General features: G+C 49.0%; 21 non-coding genes across 21 annotated transcripts; all 21 read left to right on the top strand.

The window, feature by feature from the left end:
- The first annotated feature begins 139 nt into the window (after nt 1–139).
- Nucleotides 140–278, top strand: LOC130649825 (U4 spliceosomal RNA). The gene has a single exon (XR_008983242.1). It is a non-coding gene; the product is annotated as a U4 spliceosomal RNA (small nuclear RNA).
- Nucleotides 279–673: 395 nt separating this feature from the next.
- On the top strand, nt 674–812 carry LOC130649824 (U4 spliceosomal RNA). Its single transcript, XR_008983241.1, has one exon. It is a non-coding gene; the product is annotated as a U4 spliceosomal RNA (small nuclear RNA).
- Nucleotides 813–1,207: 395 nt separating this feature from the next.
- On the top strand, nt 1,208–1,346 carry LOC130649823 (U4 spliceosomal RNA). Its single transcript, XR_008983240.1, has one exon. It is a non-coding gene; the product is annotated as a U4 spliceosomal RNA (small nuclear RNA).
- Nucleotides 1,347–1,741: 395 nt separating this feature from the next.
- Nucleotides 1,742–1,880, top strand: LOC130649822 (U4 spliceosomal RNA). The gene has a single exon (XR_008983239.1). It is a non-coding gene; the product is annotated as a U4 spliceosomal RNA (small nuclear RNA).
- A 395-nt stretch (nt 1,881–2,275) lies between these two features.
- Nucleotides 2,276–2,414, top strand: LOC130649821 (U4 spliceosomal RNA). The gene has a single exon (XR_008983238.1). It is a non-coding gene; the product is annotated as a U4 spliceosomal RNA (small nuclear RNA).
- Nucleotides 2,415–2,809: 395 nt separating this feature from the next.
- Nucleotides 2,810–2,948, top strand: LOC130649820 (U4 spliceosomal RNA). Its single transcript, XR_008983237.1, has one exon. It is a non-coding gene; the product is annotated as a U4 spliceosomal RNA (small nuclear RNA).
- Nucleotides 2,949–3,343: 395 nt separating this feature from the next.
- Nucleotides 3,344–3,482, top strand: LOC130649819 (U4 spliceosomal RNA). Its single transcript, XR_008983236.1, has one exon. It is a non-coding gene; the product is annotated as a U4 spliceosomal RNA (small nuclear RNA).
- Nucleotides 3,483–3,877: 395 nt separating this feature from the next.
- Nucleotides 3,878–4,016, top strand: LOC130649817 (U4 spliceosomal RNA). Its single transcript, XR_008983234.1, has one exon. It is a non-coding gene; the product is annotated as a U4 spliceosomal RNA (small nuclear RNA).
- Nucleotides 4,017–4,411: 395 nt separating this feature from the next.
- On the top strand, nt 4,412–4,550 carry LOC130649816 (U4 spliceosomal RNA). The gene has a single exon (XR_008983233.1). It is a non-coding gene; the product is annotated as a U4 spliceosomal RNA (small nuclear RNA).
- A 395-nt stretch (nt 4,551–4,945) lies between these two features.
- LOC130649815 (U4 spliceosomal RNA) lies at nt 4,946–5,084 on the top strand. The gene has a single exon (XR_008983232.1). It is a non-coding gene; the product is annotated as a U4 spliceosomal RNA (small nuclear RNA).
- A 395-nt stretch (nt 5,085–5,479) lies between these two features.
- On the top strand, nt 5,480–5,618 carry LOC130649813 (U4 spliceosomal RNA). Its single transcript, XR_008983231.1, has one exon. It is a non-coding gene; the product is annotated as a U4 spliceosomal RNA (small nuclear RNA).
- Nucleotides 5,619–6,013: 395 nt separating this feature from the next.
- LOC130649812 (U4 spliceosomal RNA) lies at nt 6,014–6,152 on the top strand. The gene has a single exon (XR_008983230.1). It is a non-coding gene; the product is annotated as a U4 spliceosomal RNA (small nuclear RNA).
- Nucleotides 6,153–6,547: 395 nt separating this feature from the next.
- Nucleotides 6,548–6,686, top strand: LOC130649811 (U4 spliceosomal RNA). The gene has a single exon (XR_008983229.1). It is a non-coding gene; the product is annotated as a U4 spliceosomal RNA (small nuclear RNA).
- Nucleotides 6,687–7,081: 395 nt separating this feature from the next.
- LOC130649810 (U4 spliceosomal RNA) lies at nt 7,082–7,220 on the top strand. The gene has a single exon (XR_008983228.1). It is a non-coding gene; the product is annotated as a U4 spliceosomal RNA (small nuclear RNA).
- A 395-nt stretch (nt 7,221–7,615) lies between these two features.
- Nucleotides 7,616–7,754, top strand: LOC130649809 (U4 spliceosomal RNA). The gene has a single exon (XR_008983227.1). It is a non-coding gene; the product is annotated as a U4 spliceosomal RNA (small nuclear RNA).
- A 395-nt stretch (nt 7,755–8,149) lies between these two features.
- LOC130649808 (U4 spliceosomal RNA) lies at nt 8,150–8,288 on the top strand. Its single transcript, XR_008983226.1, has one exon. It is a non-coding gene; the product is annotated as a U4 spliceosomal RNA (small nuclear RNA).
- Nucleotides 8,289–8,683: 395 nt separating this feature from the next.
- On the top strand, nt 8,684–8,822 carry LOC130649807 (U4 spliceosomal RNA). The gene has a single exon (XR_008983225.1). It is a non-coding gene; the product is annotated as a U4 spliceosomal RNA (small nuclear RNA).
- A 395-nt stretch (nt 8,823–9,217) lies between these two features.
- LOC130649805 (U4 spliceosomal RNA) lies at nt 9,218–9,356 on the top strand. Its single transcript, XR_008983223.1, has one exon. It is a non-coding gene; the product is annotated as a U4 spliceosomal RNA (small nuclear RNA).
- A 395-nt stretch (nt 9,357–9,751) lies between these two features.
- On the top strand, nt 9,752–9,890 carry LOC130649804 (U4 spliceosomal RNA). The gene has a single exon (XR_008983222.1). It is a non-coding gene; the product is annotated as a U4 spliceosomal RNA (small nuclear RNA).
- A 395-nt stretch (nt 9,891–10,285) lies between these two features.
- LOC130649803 (U4 spliceosomal RNA) lies at nt 10,286–10,424 on the top strand. The gene has a single exon (XR_008983221.1). It is a non-coding gene; the product is annotated as a U4 spliceosomal RNA (small nuclear RNA).
- A 395-nt stretch (nt 10,425–10,819) lies between these two features.
- Nucleotides 10,820–10,958, top strand: LOC130649802 (U4 spliceosomal RNA). The gene has a single exon (XR_008983220.1). It is a non-coding gene; the product is annotated as a U4 spliceosomal RNA (small nuclear RNA).
- Nucleotides 10,959–11,276: the final 318 nt, after the last annotated feature.

Below are 11,276 nucleotides of genomic sequence, written 5' to 3'. Positions count from 1 at the left end.
CACTTGTCTTAGTTCGGCTATGCATATGAAAACTGTTTAAGTGGCACAAGGGAAAGGCGAGGTGGGGACCAAAATGCCGTAACCACAAGCAATCGACAACGTTAAAGAAGCACGCGATGGTTGCCGTTCTTGTTGGGTTAGCTTTGCGCAGTGGCATTACCATAGCCAATGAGGTTTAACCGAGGCGTGGTGATTGCTAATTGAAAACTTTTCCCAATATCCCGCATGACGGCGTGAAACATCGCCGGCGTTGCAATATTTGGAGGTTCCCACTGGGACCATGCCTAAAAATAGAAATCTGCTGAGCTCACGAAGACTGCGTCGAATGCAAGAAAAGCGCAAAAATTCTTGTTTGCTCGCTTCCGAATGGAGAAGAACCCTTTCGTGTAAAGCAGGACACATTATGCATCGCCTCTTTTCAACGCAACTGGTCACTTCCGCAGACGGTGGGCATTCTAGGTGTAAATGGCGAATCAGTGGTGGAGACAAAGCGCTCGTTGCGGCACTGGCCCTTACTCTCACGACGACAACGGACACTTGTCTTAGTTCGGCTATGCATATGAAAACTGTTTAAGTGGCACAAGGGAAAGGCGAGGTGGGGACCAAAATGCCGTAACCACAAGCAATCGACAACGTTAAAGAAGCACGCGATGGTTGCCGTTCTTGTTGGGTTAGCTTTGCGCAGTGGCATTACCATAGCCAATGAGGTTTAACCGAGGCGTGGTGATTGCTAATTGAAAACTTTTCCCAATATCCCGCATGACGGCGTGAAACATCGCCGGCGTTGCAATATTTGGAGGTTCCCACTGGGACCATGCCTAAAAATAGAAATCTGCTGAGCTCACGAAGACTGCGTCGAATGCAAGAAAAGCGCAAAAATTCTTGTTTGCTCGCTTCCGAATGGAGAAGAACCCTTTCGTGTAAAGCAGGACACATTATGCATCGCCTCTTTTCAACGCAACTGGTCACTTCCGCAGACGGTGGGCATTCTAGGTGTAAATGGCGAATCAGTGGTGGAGACAAAGCGCTCGTTGCGGCACTGGCCCTTACTCTCACGACGACAACGGACACTTGTCTTAGTTCGGCTATGCATATGAAAACTGTTTAAGTGGCACAAGGGAAAGGCGAGGTGGGGACCAAAATGCCGTAACCACAAGCAATCGACAACGTTAAAGAAGCACGCGATGGTTGCCGTTCTTGTTGGGTTAGCTTTGCGCAGTGGCATTACCATAGCCAATGAGGTTTAACCGAGGCGTGGTGATTGCTAATTGAAAACTTTTCCCAATATCCCGCATGACGGCGTGAAACATCGCCGGCGTTGCAATATTTGGAGGTTCCCACTGGGACCATGCCTAAAAATAGAAATCTGCTGAGCTCACGAAGACTGCGTCGAATGCAAGAAAAGCGCAAAAATTCTTGTTTGCTCGCTTCCGAATGGAGAAGAACCCTTTCGTGTAAAGCAGGACACATTATGCATCGCCTCTTTTCAACGCAACTGGTCACTTCCGCAGACGGTGGGCATTCTAGGTGTAAATGGCGAATCAGTGGTGGAGACAAAGCGCTCGTTGCGGCACTGGCCCTTACTCTCACGACGACAACGGACACTTGTCTTAGTTCGGCTATGCATATGAAAACTGTTTAAGTGGCACAAGGGAAAGGCGAGGTGGGGACCAAAATGCCGTAACCACAAGCAATCGACAACGTTAAAGAAGCACGCGATGGTTGCCGTTCTTGTTGGGTTAGCTTTGCGCAGTGGCATTACCATAGCCAATGAGGTTTAACCGAGGCGTGGTGATTGCTAATTGAAAACTTTTCCCAATATCCCGCATGACGGCGTGAAACATCGCCGGCGTTGCAATATTTGGAGGTTCCCACTGGGACCATGCCTAAAAATAGAAATCTGCTGAGCTCACGAAGACTGCGTCGAATGCAAGAAAAGCGCAAAAATTCTTGTTTGCTCGCTTCCGAATGGAGAAGAACCCTTTCGTGTAAAGCAGGACACATTATGCATCGCCTCTTTTCAACGCAACTGGTCACTTCCGCAGACGGTGGGCATTCTAGGTGTAAATGGCGAATCAGTGGTGGAGACAAAGCGCTCGTTGCGGCACTGGCCCTTACTCTCACGACGACAACGGACACTTGTCTTAGTTCGGCTATGCATATGAAAACTGTTTAAGTGGCACAAGGGAAAGGCGAGGTGGGGACCAAAATGCCGTAACCACAAGCAATCGACAACGTTAAAGAAGCACGCGATGGTTGCCGTTCTTGTTGGGTTAGCTTTGCGCAGTGGCATTACCATAGCCAATGAGGTTTAACCGAGGCGTGGTGATTGCTAATTGAAAACTTTTCCCAATATCCCGCATGACGGCGTGAAACATCGCCGGCGTTGCAATATTTGGAGGTTCCCACTGGGACCATGCCTAAAAATAGAAATCTGCTGAGCTCACGAAGACTGCGTCGAATGCAAGAAAAGCGCAAAAATTCTTGTTTGCTCGCTTCCGAATGGAGAAGAACCCTTTCGTGTAAAGCAGGACACATTATGCATCGCCTCTTTTCAACGCAACTGGTCACTTCCGCAGACGGTGGGCATTCTAGGTGTAAATGGCGAATCAGTGGTGGAGACAAAGCGCTCGTTGCGGCACTGGCCCTTACTCTCACGACGACAACGGACACTTGTCTTAGTTCGGCTATGCATATGAAAACTGTTTAAGTGGCACAAGGGAAAGGCGAGGTGGGGACCAAAATGCCGTAACCACAAGCAATCGACAACGTTAAAGAAGCACGCGATGGTTGCCGTTCTTGTTGGGTTAGCTTTGCGCAGTGGCATTACCATAGCCAATGAGGTTTAACCGAGGCGTGGTGATTGCTAATTGAAAACTTTTCCCAATATCCCGCATGACGGCGTGAAACATCGCCGGCGTTGCAATATTTGGAGGTTCCCACTGGGACCATGCCTAAAAATAGAAATCTGCTGAGCTCACGAAGACTGCGTCGAATGCAAGAAAAGCGCAAAAATTCTTGTTTGCTCGCTTCCGAATGGAGAAGAACCCTTTCGTGTAAAGCAGGACACATTATGCATCGCCTCTTTTCAACGCAACTGGTCACTTCCGCAGACGGTGGGCATTCTAGGTGTAAATGGCGAATCAGTGGTGGAGACAAAGCGCTCGTTGCGGCACTGGCCCTTACTCTCACGACGACAACGGACACTTGTCTTAGTTCGGCTATGCATATGAAAACTGTTTAAGTGGCACAAGGGAAAGGCGAGGTGGGGACCAAAATGCCGTAACCACAAGCAATCGACAACGTTAAAGAAGCACGCGATGGTTGCCGTTCTTGTTGGGTTAGCTTTGCGCAGTGGCATTACCATAGCCAATGAGGTTTAACCGAGGCGTGGTGATTGCTAATTGAAAACTTTTCCCAATATCCCGCATGACGGCGTGAAACATCGCCGGCGTTGCAATATTTGGAGGTTCCCACTGGGACCATGCCTAAAAATAGAAATCTGCTGAGCTCACGAAGACTGCGTCGAATGCAAGAAAAGCGCAAAAATTCTTGTTTGCTCGCTTCCGAATGGAGAAGAACCCTTTCGTGTAAAGCAGGACACATTATGCATCGCCTCTTTTCAACGCAACTGGTCACTTCCGCAGACGGTGGGCATTCTAGGTGTAAATGGCGAATCAGTGGTGGAGACAAAGCGCTCGTTGCGGCACTGGCCCTTACTCTCACGACGACAACGGACACTTGTCTTAGTTCGGCTATGCATATGAAAACTGTTTAAGTGGCACAAGGGAAAGGCGAGGTGGGGACCAAAATGCCGTAACCACAAGCAATCGACAACGTTAAAGAAGCACGCGATGGTTGCCGTTCTTGTTGGGTTAGCTTTGCGCAGTGGCATTACCATAGCCAATGAGGTTTAACCGAGGCGTGGTGATTGCTAATTGAAAACTTTTCCCAATATCCCGCATGACGGCGTGAAACATCGCCGGCGTTGCAATATTTGGAGGTTCCCACTGGGACCATGCCTAAAAATAGAAATCTGCTGAGCTCACGAAGACTGCGTCGAATGCAAGAAAAGCGCAAAAATTCTTGTTTGCTCGCTTCCGAATGGAGAAGAACCCTTTCGTGTAAAGCAGGACACATTATGCATCGCCTCTTTTCAACGCAACTGGTCACTTCCGCAGACGGTGGGCATTCTAGGTGTAAATGGCGAATCAGTGGTGGAGACAAAGCGCTCGTTGCGGCACTGGCCCTTACTCTCACGACGACAACGGACACTTGTCTTAGTTCGGCTATGCATATGAAAACTGTTTAAGTGGCACAAGGGAAAGGCGAGGTGGGGACCAAAATGCCGTAACCACAAGCAATCGACAACGTTAAAGAAGCACGCGATGGTTGCCGTTCTTGTTGGGTTAGCTTTGCGCAGTGGCATTACCATAGCCAATGAGGTTTAACCGAGGCGTGGTGATTGCTAATTGAAAACTTTTCCCAATATCCCGCATGACGGCGTGAAACATCGCCGGCGTTGCAATATTTGGAGGTTCCCACTGGGACCATGCCTAAAAATAGAAATCTGCTGAGCTCACGAAGACTGCGTCGAATGCAAGAAAAGCGCAAAAATTCTTGTTTGCTCGCTTCCGAATGGAGAAGAACCCTTTCGTGTAAAGCAGGACACATTATGCATCGCCTCTTTTCAACGCAACTGGTCACTTCCGCAGACGGTGGGCATTCTAGGTGTAAATGGCGAATCAGTGGTGGAGACAAAGCGCTCGTTGCGGCACTGGCCCTTACTCTCACGACGACAACGGACACTTGTCTTAGTTCGGCTATGCATATGAAAACTGTTTAAGTGGCACAAGGGAAAGGCGAGGTGGGGACCAAAATGCCGTAACCACAAGCAATCGACAACGTTAAAGAAGCACGCGATGGTTGCCGTTCTTGTTGGGTTAGCTTTGCGCAGTGGCATTACCATAGCCAATGAGGTTTAACCGAGGCGTGGTGATTGCTAATTGAAAACTTTTCCCAATATCCCGCATGACGGCGTGAAACATCGCCGGCGTTGCAATATTTGGAGGTTCCCACTGGGACCATGCCTAAAAATAGAAATCTGCTGAGCTCACGAAGACTGCGTCGAATGCAAGAAAAGCGCAAAAATTCTTGTTTGCTCGCTTCCGAATGGAGAAGAACCCTTTCGTGTAAAGCAGGACACATTATGCATCGCCTCTTTTCAACGCAACTGGTCACTTCCGCAGACGGTGGGCATTCTAGGTGTAAATGGCGAATCAGTGGTGGAGACAAAGCGCTCGTTGCGGCACTGGCCCTTACTCTCACGACGACAACGGACACTTGTCTTAGTTCGGCTATGCATATGAAAACTGTTTAAGTGGCACAAGGGAAAGGCGAGGTGGGGACCAAAATGCCGTAACCACAAGCAATCGACAACGTTAAAGAAGCACGCGATGGTTGCCGTTCTTGTTGGGTTAGCTTTGCGCAGTGGCATTACCATAGCCAATGAGGTTTAACCGAGGCGTGGTGATTGCTAATTGAAAACTTTTCCCAATATCCCGCATGACGGCGTGAAACATCGCCGGCGTTGCAATATTTGGAGGTTCCCACTGGGACCATGCCTAAAAATAGAAATCTGCTGAGCTCACGAAGACTGCGTCGAATGCAAGAAAAGCGCAAAAATTCTTGTTTGCTCGCTTCCGAATGGAGAAGAACCCTTTCGTGTAAAGCAGGACACATTATGCATCGCCTCTTTTCAACGCAACTGGTCACTTCCGCAGACGGTGGGCATTCTAGGTGTAAATGGCGAATCAGTGGTGGAGACAAAGCGCTCGTTGCGGCACTGGCCCTTACTCTCACGACGACAACGGACACTTGTCTTAGTTCGGCTATGCATATGAAAACTGTTTAAGTGGCACAAGGGAAAGGCGAGGTGGGGACCAAAATGCCGTAACCACAAGCAATCGACAACGTTAAAGAAGCACGCGATGGTTGCCGTTCTTGTTGGGTTAGCTTTGCGCAGTGGCATTACCATAGCCAATGAGGTTTAACCGAGGCGTGGTGATTGCTAATTGAAAACTTTTCCCAATATCCCGCATGACGGCGTGAAACATCGCCGGCGTTGCAATATTTGGAGGTTCCCACTGGGACCATGCCTAAAAATAGAAATCTGCTGAGCTCACGAAGACTGCGTCGAATGCAAGAAAAGCGCAAAAATTCTTGTTTGCTCGCTTCCGAATGGAGAAGAACCCTTTCGTGTAAAGCAGGACACATTATGCATCGCCTCTTTTCAACGCAACTGGTCACTTCCGCAGACGGTGGGCATTCTAGGTGTAAATGGCGAATCAGTGGTGGAGACAAAGCGCTCGTTGCGGCACTGGCCCTTACTCTCACGACGACAACGGACACTTGTCTTAGTTCGGCTATGCATATGAAAACTGTTTAAGTGGCACAAGGGAAAGGCGAGGTGGGGACCAAAATGCCGTAACCACAAGCAATCGACAACGTTAAAGAAGCACGCGATGGTTGCCGTTCTTGTTGGGTTAGCTTTGCGCAGTGGCATTACCATAGCCAATGAGGTTTAACCGAGGCGTGGTGATTGCTAATTGAAAACTTTTCCCAATATCCCGCATGACGGCGTGAAACATCGCCGGCGTTGCAATATTTGGAGGTTCCCACTGGGACCATGCCTAAAAATAGAAATCTGCTGAGCTCACGAAGACTGCGTCGAATGCAAGAAAAGCGCAAAAATTCTTGTTTGCTCGCTTCCGAATGGAGAAGAACCCTTTCGTGTAAAGCAGGACACATTATGCATCGCCTCTTTTCAACGCAACTGGTCACTTCCGCAGACGGTGGGCATTCTAGGTGTAAATGGCGAATCAGTGGTGGAGACAAAGCGCTCGTTGCGGCACTGGCCCTTACTCTCACGACGACAACGGACACTTGTCTTAGTTCGGCTATGCATATGAAAACTGTTTAAGTGGCACAAGGGAAAGGCGAGGTGGGGACCAAAATGCCGTAACCACAAGCAATCGACAACGTTAAAGAAGCACGCGATGGTTGCCGTTCTTGTTGGGTTAGCTTTGCGCAGTGGCATTACCATAGCCAATGAGGTTTAACCGAGGCGTGGTGATTGCTAATTGAAAACTTTTCCCAATATCCCGCATGACGGCGTGAAACATCGCCGGCGTTGCAATATTTGGAGGTTCCCACTGGGACCATGCCTAAAAATAGAAATCTGCTGAGCTCACGAAGACTGCGTCGAATGCAAGAAAAGCGCAAAAATTCTTGTTTGCTCGCTTCCGAATGGAGAAGAACCCTTTCGTGTAAAGCAGGACACATTATGCATCGCCTCTTTTCAACGCAACTGGTCACTTCCGCAGACGGTGGGCATTCTAGGTGTAAATGGCGAATCAGTGGTGGAGACAAAGCGCTCGTTGCGGCACTGGCCCTTACTCTCACGACGACAACGGACACTTGTCTTAGTTCGGCTATGCATATGAAAACTGTTTAAGTGGCACAAGGGAAAGGCGAGGTGGGGACCAAAATGCCGTAACCACAAGCAATCGACAACGTTAAAGAAGCACGCGATGGTTGCCGTTCTTGTTGGGTTAGCTTTGCGCAGTGGCATTACCATAGCCAATGAGGTTTAACCGAGGCGTGGTGATTGCTAATTGAAAACTTTTCCCAATATCCCGCATGACGGCGTGAAACATCGCCGGCGTTGCAATATTTGGAGGTTCCCACTGGGACCATGCCTAAAAATAGAAATCTGCTGAGCTCACGAAGACTGCGTCGAATGCAAGAAAAGCGCAAAAATTCTTGTTTGCTCGCTTCCGAATGGAGAAGAACCCTTTCGTGTAAAGCAGGACACATTATGCATCGCCTCTTTTCAACGCAACTGGTCACTTCCGCAGACGGTGGGCATTCTAGGTGTAAATGGCGAATCAGTGGTGGAGACAAAGCGCTCGTTGCGGCACTGGCCCTTACTCTCACGACGACAACGGACACTTGTCTTAGTTCGGCTATGCATATGAAAACTGTTTAAGTGGCACAAGGGAAAGGCGAGGTGGGGACCAAAATGCCGTAACCACAAGCAATCGACAACGTTAAAGAAGCACGCGATGGTTGCCGTTCTTGTTGGGTTAGCTTTGCGCAGTGGCATTACCATAGCCAATGAGGTTTAACCGAGGCGTGGTGATTGCTAATTGAAAACTTTTCCCAATATCCCGCATGACGGCGTGAAACATCGCCGGCGTTGCAATATTTGGAGGTTCCCACTGGGACCATGCCTAAAAATAGAAATCTGCTGAGCTCACGAAGACTGCGTCGAATGCAAGAAAAGCGCAAAAATTCTTGTTTGCTCGCTTCCGAATGGAGAAGAACCCTTTCGTGTAAAGCAGGACACATTATGCATCGCCTCTTTTCAACGCAACTGGTCACTTCCGCAGACGGTGGGCATTCTAGGTGTAAATGGCGAATCAGTGGTGGAGACAAAGCGCTCGTTGCGGCACTGGCCCTTACTCTCACGACGACAACGGACACTTGTCTTAGTTCGGCTATGCATATGAAAACTGTTTAAGTGGCACAAGGGAAAGGCGAGGTGGGGACCAAAATGCCGTAACCACAAGCAATCGACAACGTTAAAGAAGCACGCGATGGTTGCCGTTCTTGTTGGGTTAGCTTTGCGCAGTGGCATTACCATAGCCAATGAGGTTTAACCGAGGCGTGGTGATTGCTAATTGAAAACTTTTCCCAATATCCCGCATGACGGCGTGAAACATCGCCGGCGTTGCAATATTTGGAGGTTCCCACTGGGACCATGCCTAAAAATAGAAATCTGCTGAGCTCACGAAGACTGCGTCGAATGCAAGAAAAGCGCAAAAATTCTTGTTTGCTCGCTTCCGAATGGAGAAGAACCCTTTCGTGTAAAGCAGGACACATTATGCATCGCCTCTTTTCAACGCAACTGGTCACTTCCGCAGACGGTGGGCATTCTAGGTGTAAATGGCGAATCAGTGGTGGAGACAAAGCGCTCGTTGCGGCACTGGCCCTTACTCTCACGACGACAACGGACACTTGTCTTAGTTCGGCTATGCATATGAAAACTGTTTAAGTGGCACAAGGGAAAGGCGAGGTGGGGACCAAAATGCCGTAACCACAAGCAATCGACAACGTTAAAGAAGCACGCGATGGTTGCCGTTCTTGTTGGGTTAGCTTTGCGCAGTGGCATTACCATAGCCAATGAGGTTTAACCGAGGCGTGGTGATTGCTAATTGAAAACTTTTCCCAATATCCCGCATGACGGCGTGAAACATCGCCGGCGTTGCAATATTTGGAGGTTCCCACTGGGACCATGCCTAAAAATAGAAATCTGCTGAGCTCACGAAGACTGCGTCGAATGCAAGAAAAGCGCAAAAATTCTTGTTTGCTCGCTTCCGAATGGAGAAGAACCCTTTCGTGTAAAGCAGGACACATTATGCATCGCCTCTTTTCAACGCAACTGGTCACTTCCGCAGACGGTGGGCATTCTAGGTGTAAATGGCGAATCAGTGGTGGAGACAAAGCGCTCGTTGCGGCACTGGCCCTTACTCTCACGACGACAACGGACACTTGTCTTAGTTCGGCTATGCATATGAAAACTGTTTAAGTGGCACAAGGGAAAGGCGAGGTGGGGACCAAAATGCCGTAACCACAAGCAATCGACAACGTTAAAGAAGCACGCGATGGTTGCCGTTCTTGTTGGGTTAGCTTTGCGCAGTGGCATTACCATAGCCAATGAGGTTTAACCGAGGCGTGGTGATTGCTAATTGAAAACTTTTCCCAATATCCCGCATGACGGCGTGAAACATCGCCGGCGTTGCAATATTTGGAGGTTCCCACTGGGACCATGCCTAAAAATAGAAATCTGCTGAGCTCACGAAGACTGCGTCGAATGCAAGAAAAGCGCAAAAATTCTTGTTTGCTCGCTTCCGAATGGAGAAGAACCCTTTCGTGTAAAGCAGGACACATTATGCATCGCCTCTTTTCAACGCAACTGGTCACTTCCGCAGACGGTGGGCATTCTAGGTGTAAATGGCGAATCAGTGGTGGAGACAAAGCGCTCGTTGCGGCACTGGCCCTTACTCTCACGACGACAACGGACACTTGTCTTAGTTCGGCTATGCATATGAAAACTGTTTAAGTGGCACAAGGGAAAGGCGAGGTGGGGACCAAAATGCCGTAACCACAAGCAATCGACAACGTTAAAGAAGCACGCGATGGTTGCCGTTCTTGTTGGGTTAGCTTTGCGCAGTGGCATTACCATAGCCAATGAGGTTTAACCGAGGCGTGGTGATTGCTAATTGAAAACTTTTCCCAATATCCCGCATGACGGCGTGAAACATCGCCGGCGTTGCAATATTTGGAGGTTCCCACTGGGACCATGCCTAAAAATAGAAATCTGCTGAGCTCACGAAGACTGCGTCGAATGCAAGAAAAGCGCAAAAATTCTTGTTTGCTCGCTTCCGAATGGAGAAGAACCCTTTCGTGTAAAGCAGGACACATTATGCATCGCCTCTTTTCAACGCAACTGGTCACTTCCGCAGACGGTGGGCATTCTAAGTGTAAATGGCGAATCAGTGGTGGAGACAAAGCGCTCGTTGCGGCACTGGCCCTTACTCTCACGACGACAACGGACACTTGTCTTAGTTCGGCTATGCATATGAAAACTGTTTAAGTGGCACAAGGGAAAGGCGAGGTGGGGACCAAAATGCCGTAACCACAAGCAATCGACAACGTTAAAGAAGCACGCGATGGTTGCCGTTCTTGTTGGGTTAGCTTTGCGCAGTGGCATTACCATAGCCAATGAGGTTTAACCGAGGCGTGGTGATTGCTAATTGAAAACTTTTCCCAATATCCCGCATGACGGCGTGAAACATCGCCGGCGTTGCAATATTTGGAGGTTCCCACTGGGACCATGCCTAAAAATAGAAATCTGCTGAGCTCACGAAGACTGCGTCGAATGCAAGAAAAGCGCAAAAATTCTTGTTTGCTCGCTTCCGAATGGAGAAGAACCCTTTCGTGTAAAGCAGGACACATTATGCATCGCCTCTTTTCAACGCAACTGGTCACTTCCGCAGACGGTGGGCATTCTAGGTGTAAATGGCGAATCAGTGGTGGAGACAAAGCGCTCGTTGCGGCACTGGCCCTTACTCTCACGACGACAACGGACACTTGTCTTAGTTCGGCTATGCATATGAAAACTGTTTAAGTGGCACAAGGGAAAGGCGAGG

This window comes from Hydractinia symbiolongicarpus, chromosome 7, assembly GCF_029227915.1.
Source record: "Hydractinia symbiolongicarpus strain clone_291-10 chromosome 7, HSymV2.1, whole genome shotgun sequence".
Taxonomy (NCBI): Eukaryota; Metazoa; Cnidaria; class Hydrozoa; order Anthoathecata; family Hydractiniidae; genus Hydractinia; species Hydractinia symbiolongicarpus.
The sequence above is the reverse complement of the archived record's forward strand: the minus strand, read 5'-3'. Positions and strand labels throughout refer to the sequence as shown.